Source organism: Mauremys mutica, chromosome 1 (genome assembly GCF_020497125.1).
Source record: "Mauremys mutica isolate MM-2020 ecotype Southern chromosome 1, ASM2049712v1, whole genome shotgun sequence".
Classification (NCBI taxonomy): domain Eukaryota; kingdom Metazoa; phylum Chordata; order Testudines; family Geoemydidae; genus Mauremys; species Mauremys mutica.
The window spans coordinates 184,099,906-184,105,905 of NC_059072.1; positions in this window are offsets into that span (position 1 = coordinate 184,099,906).

Sequence of the window (6,000 nt, forward strand, 5' to 3'; positions counted from 1 at the left end):
TTTGATCTCTCTGTTCATCAGGGACCCACATCTCACAGCAGTGTTGTTCAAATAAATGTATTAATGGTCTGTGAAGAAGTTCAGATACTCTGGTAAGAGTGTGGTAATATAATGTAGCATTCCTTTCTTTCCTGCACCTTACCTTACCTCTCTGTAGAACCAGAGACCAAAGTTTTGATGTCTCAAGGGAAAAAAAATATTACAAAGTTAAACCTTAGAGCTATGATCTGTAAACCCCTGAATGTAAATGTAAACAACAGCTGCCAGTGAACCTCAGCGAGAAAGACTGAGAGTACCATACAATTTTTTAGTGAACAAACATTTAATACATACACAAACAGTATTAGGAATACTTTGAATAACTTTTTCAACAAAACTGTTACACGGTAAATTTCCTGGTGTTCTTTATACAAACGTCCCCACTTTGTTGCTGTTACATATATTTTAGCACAGTGTTTCAACCGACCATATGCATTTTCATACTCTAGTGCACACACGCATACATACATTTCCTTCTGATCTTCTCCTAGAGGCAATTTCTTAGGCCATGTCTACACTAGTGAACTTAATGCAGCACAGCTGTACCTATGCAGCTACGCCATAGTAAGATGACTCGTGTAGCTTTCACTTCAAGATAGCGCTGTGCACACAACCACTTAATTTTTGCTGGCATATGTTGTTCAGGTGGGTGGGTTTTTTTCACATATGTCTTGCCCACATAAGTGGTGTTGTAGACATGGCCTTAGTCTCTACCATGTATGGATGTGCCGCTTGCGGAGAATGGCAGCCTCTTAATTCTGAACCTGGAATCTGTAAGATTGCTTTTTCTTAATGAAAACCCTTTGCACTGGACGTGTCCAGTAGCTACCCTTCCCATCTTCAAGATTTCTCTGTGCCCTTCTCTCTGTCTCTCTCAACCAGTCCAAATTTCCCCATACTACATCTCCTTGTCATATTGCTCCTCCCCCTTGCCCCTGTTCAGCCCCCCCCCCCCCATGTCTTCTTCCTAGCCCCTCCCCACCACTCCTTGTCCAGCCAGTCGCAGCTCTCCCTTCCCCCCAGCTCCTCTGGTCTCTCTCTCTCCCCCCCACCTTGTGTAGCTTCCATGTCATTAAATTGTTTTTTTTCCCCTAAAACAGTATAGTTATTTTTGGTTTTTCTTTAAAACAGCAAAAATCATTCTCTTTTGTTTTAGAATGGCATTTTAATTCTATTGCATTCATTGAAAAAAATTGCAATTCTGAGGTTTTGAAGAAATTGTGTATAGGCTTATGTACACCTACTGTGGTCATATCAAGATTGGTGCTCCAGGGAAGACCTACAAAGAGAGCTGAGAAAGAAAGAAAAACATTTGGATATAGTAATTAGAAGCTGCACACCTAATTTAAAACACTGTATAACTGATTCAATTTAAATTTAAATTGCAACTGAGACAGAACACACAGGAAATATTATTCCACTGTGTGATGCCTCACATTCCCATGGCAGAAATGACATCCTTCTAATTTCAAAAACATGAAAGTGAAGCAACATGAGATTTGTAAATTTACAAAATCAGATTATGTCCACATTTTGGGCAAGTGAAGTGATGCTTTTGCATAATTTTATGTGTTGACAGTGTATTCACATAGCAGGTTCTCATCACTTTATTATGCACTTTCTCTTTATTCCCTCCCCCCCGCAAACAATCTCTAAACCACTGACATTCTCAAAATTCCCCATCATCCCAGGTTGATTTCTCAGATGGATTATCAAAGGGCTACAATCCTTTACAAAACCCACTTTTGCAGTGATATTGCCTTAGAGTGGCTCATTAAAGTGAACTGGAGCTCATAAATCTAATACCTTTCAATAGTTGATTTTGATAAACATTTCATTCCATCAGGAAACCTACAAATAGACAGTGGCTTATCCCTGGAATTACTGTGTACCTAAGGAAGGTCACAATCCTTTACAAGTTATTGCTACTCTCAAATTGATCCCCTCTTCTGAATAATGGTTCAACAAGCTGATCAATATTTTATTGCTGCTTCATTTTTAAAATCACACTGAATTATAGACAGTCATTATCACCCAACATTGCAGATATTGCAAGAATATACATATGATATTACTGCTCTGTGATACTCTTTATAAAACAAGCCTCTGCATGAATGATTTTATTTCTGTGTTATTAAAAGCCTTTTTAATTTATAGGTGGAACAGCCATTGCCCTGGTATGGTTCAAATATAATCTGTTCAAGGCCAGGGTTGTAACTCAGTGTAGTTGTTCACTGTTGCAATGACCTTCCATATCTAAGGATAACAAATCTGAATGTGTTAATGATTCTAGGAGCCAGCCTACACAATTGAGATTTTGAAATTTGACATATCATTTGAATAAGAGAAGGAAAATAGCCAGTTATCAGAAAGGTTTTGCTGATACTGAATGGGAAAAGATGGCTCAATTTCATGGATGATTTGCCCATTTCAAAGTCACCCAATACCCCTTCTCTCCATCTTTCTAGTTTTAGTTTAATAGGCATATATGAACACTGGCTAAAATGTACTATTTAAGCCTCATGATGGGTTGCATGGATGTGTGAAAGCAGAGCAACTGTAGGCACATGCTTCACTCATCTTGTGAATCTTTATGAAGATCCAGTGGTGAAAAACAAACAAAAACACTAATACACATGGTAAGGGGAGGTATGCTGGACTATGCAATGGCTGTATAGCAACCCCATCACCTTCTCGTAGGAGCAGGTGGTCAATCATGTCTCATGTACTTATTTCCCTACACACATCCCAGTTCCTGAGGCTTTGTTTGGGAGGTTGTGAAGAATCAAAATACAATGTAATGGTAACTCGCAGATGATGAAAACACAGTTAATCCCAGCAACTCTGTGCCACATGGCAAACAGTGTTTAGAGCAATCAACAGGCATTGAGTTTAGCACATGTAGGAAAATTATAGATGCAAATGTGCCAGTTTTTCTTAGGGTTGCCAACTGTGGTTAGATGTATTCCTGGAGGTTTCATCATGACATAATCTTTAATTAAAGATTAATTTTTAATTCCTGGAGACTCCAGGACAATCCTGTAGTTTTTCTTCAGAACAAGACCTGACTCTCCTCCGCTTGTGAGAATTAGATATTCACTGATAATACCTGTAACTGTTTTGCTCTTTCCTAAGAAAGTAAAGAATCTGGAAAAGGAACTCCTTAAAGAACATATAAGAAAGTGCATTGACTACTCTTTATGGTGTAGGAAACGTAGAAGCTACTTCAAATCAGGAATGACAGGACATGCAAAATGTTAAGAAGGCATGTCTCTTTAAAATGCTTTAACAATTACAAATTCCAGGATCAGATTGAAAACCTGCAGAAAGGTGAATCTACTTGATGGACAAGTGGGTTCATATAAGCTATATAAGGTCCTGGGCCAAGTGATAATGGAAGTAGCGAGGAGAAAGCAGGGGCGGCTCTAGCCATTTCGCCGCCCCAGGCACGGCGGCATGCTGTGGCGGGTGCTCTGCCAGTTGCTGGTCCCGCGGCTCTGGTGGACCTCCCACAGGCACGCCTGCGGATGCTCCACCGAAGCCGCGGGACCAGCGGACCCTCTGCAGGCACGCCTGCGGGAGGTCCACCGGAGCTGCCTGCCGCCCTCCTGGCGACTGGCAGAGCGCCCCCCGCGGCATGCTGCCCCAAGCACGCGCTTGGCGTGCTGGGGCCTGGAGCCGCCCCTGGGAGAAAGGGAGTCTGAAACAAGTACAAATTTTTAAAAAGAATCTACAGTTGATCCTGAAAATTATAGGCTTGCAAGCCTAACTTTAGTACCAGGCAAACTCGTTGAAACTATAGTAAAGAACAAAATTATCAGACACATAGATGAACATGATGAGGGGGGGAGAAGAAAACAGTCAAGATGGCTTTTGAAAAGGGAAATCATGCCTCATCAATCTGTTATGATTGTTTGAGGGAGTCACAAATGGTGACGTATGTTGAAGACATGATTAAGCTTCCTGCTTGCCTATGAGACAGATTGGCGCATCACACAGTACAACTCAGCTGTCACTCAACTCAGTAGGATGACTGTCTTACAAATCATTATTTCTTTTCATATTGTACATCAGAAAGGTCAGGCACGTTAACTCAAGCAACTACTGTACATCCAGGCAAGTAAAGACATAGAGAATATAAGTCTGAGGTGTTTTTGTGGATACTTCACTAAATACTGTTTAGGAGAAAAGCATATTTGTTACAATTCAGGCTAAATTATGTACTATGCTCATACTACAGAAATGAGGGACATATTAAGTTCCAAATATGATAAATGGCTAGTATTAAAACCAATGTGTTTCATGTTTACAATGGTACCATGCAGTACTAGATGCCAATTCAATGAGAAAGAAAATGATACATGACCTCACTGTAATTCTACTGGGTTACATGTTGAATTATAAAAACAAACTAATGATTCTTTGCCCTAGGGGCTAATAACTAGACCTATGAATGTTTATGGAAAAATTGCTGTACTGCCAAAGGATTATTCTTTGTTTTAAAACAAATTGATTAATTTATAAGCTTAGGGAGATATTAATATGTAAATTTGAAGCCCAAGGTCCAGTGTGCTTCAGCAGTTGTCGTGGGAACTACAAATTGTGGACTACAGACTGCTGCATGATGGGAGAAATTCCTTGGTCATGCAAAGAAATACTCTCTTCCCTCTCACTGGGAAGTTTTTAGCAGTGAAGATGGGAGCATGAGGCAAGCAGAGAGGTTGCCCCTGGACTGTAATCCTGTTCTGTTTCCTTACTGAATACAACTTTGTTCCTGATGGTTGGTCTGAGTGGGTCTGGGCTGAGGTGAATACCCACTGGCACACAATGCAGAGCAAAGGGAAGAACTTTAGGTCCACACCCCCCAAAGTTGTGAGAAAAGCCACAAGGCAGACCTACCCATCTTTAGCAACCTCCTACTGGGATGGTCAACTAGAGGCGGGTTACAAGTAAATATCCAAGAAAGTCAAATGTCACTTAAGGGAGCTAACTTCAGTTTTGGATCCACAAGCTCCAATAGCTTCTACACTTCAGTTTTCATGCCAAGGTGAGCCAGGATAAGGGTCTACTACAAAAGCCATTGAAGTAGATGTGTGTACACCCCCCCACACACTTTAATGCATATTGGATCAGACCATGAATCTGTACATTTTTTTCAAGGGAGCTGTCTAGAGTGTGTTTAGCAGATCTCAAAGCTTTGATAAACAGTGCTGCTCGTTGGAAGAAAAAAAAATCCAACAAGAGATTTCTTTACAGGAATTTGCGAACTCATTGAAATCTTATTGAGATGGTTTGACTCTGACAGAAACCAGGATAGGGGTCCAATGGAAATCTGCCTGGTATCCATCAGCTTGTCTCCCCAGGCTTTCAGGATCTGTGGGACTGGGGCAGTCTGCTAGGTAGAGTACCCTAGAGCAGAGGCTCCATTCATTTTTATAGAGAATTTTGAAAAATTGTTTTTTTTTCTCCAAACTGAGCTGAAGCCAAGTTTTGAAATATCAAAATCTTTCTGAAATGGAATTACCTTTATTCTGCAGAGCTCTAATACATAGCATGTTGGACCTTAGTGTTCATCCATAGCAGAGTAGGTATAGGGGTGAAGTGTATCTCATTGATCCCTGTACAACAGTAATACCATAAATACTTCTGAAATATGTTGGTTGTGTATTACATTGTATTGGTAATGAAACAGCATCGTGTGTTCAACTTTGCATTCGTACATTTAGTGATGATGGTAGGCCATGTTCCAAAATTTGTAAAGCATTATCCATCATATTTTAAAATAATTGCTTTTTGTATTACTTGCATCTGCAGAGGGCATTTCCTTGCTACTTTAATTTATGGATATTCCTTCAAGTGCAATGATGCTACTTACTTATTCCATTTTTGTGGGTTTATGTGTTTTATATTCTTTGATCAGCTCTAGGTGTAGATTATGCAGCATCTGAAAAATACAAAAAC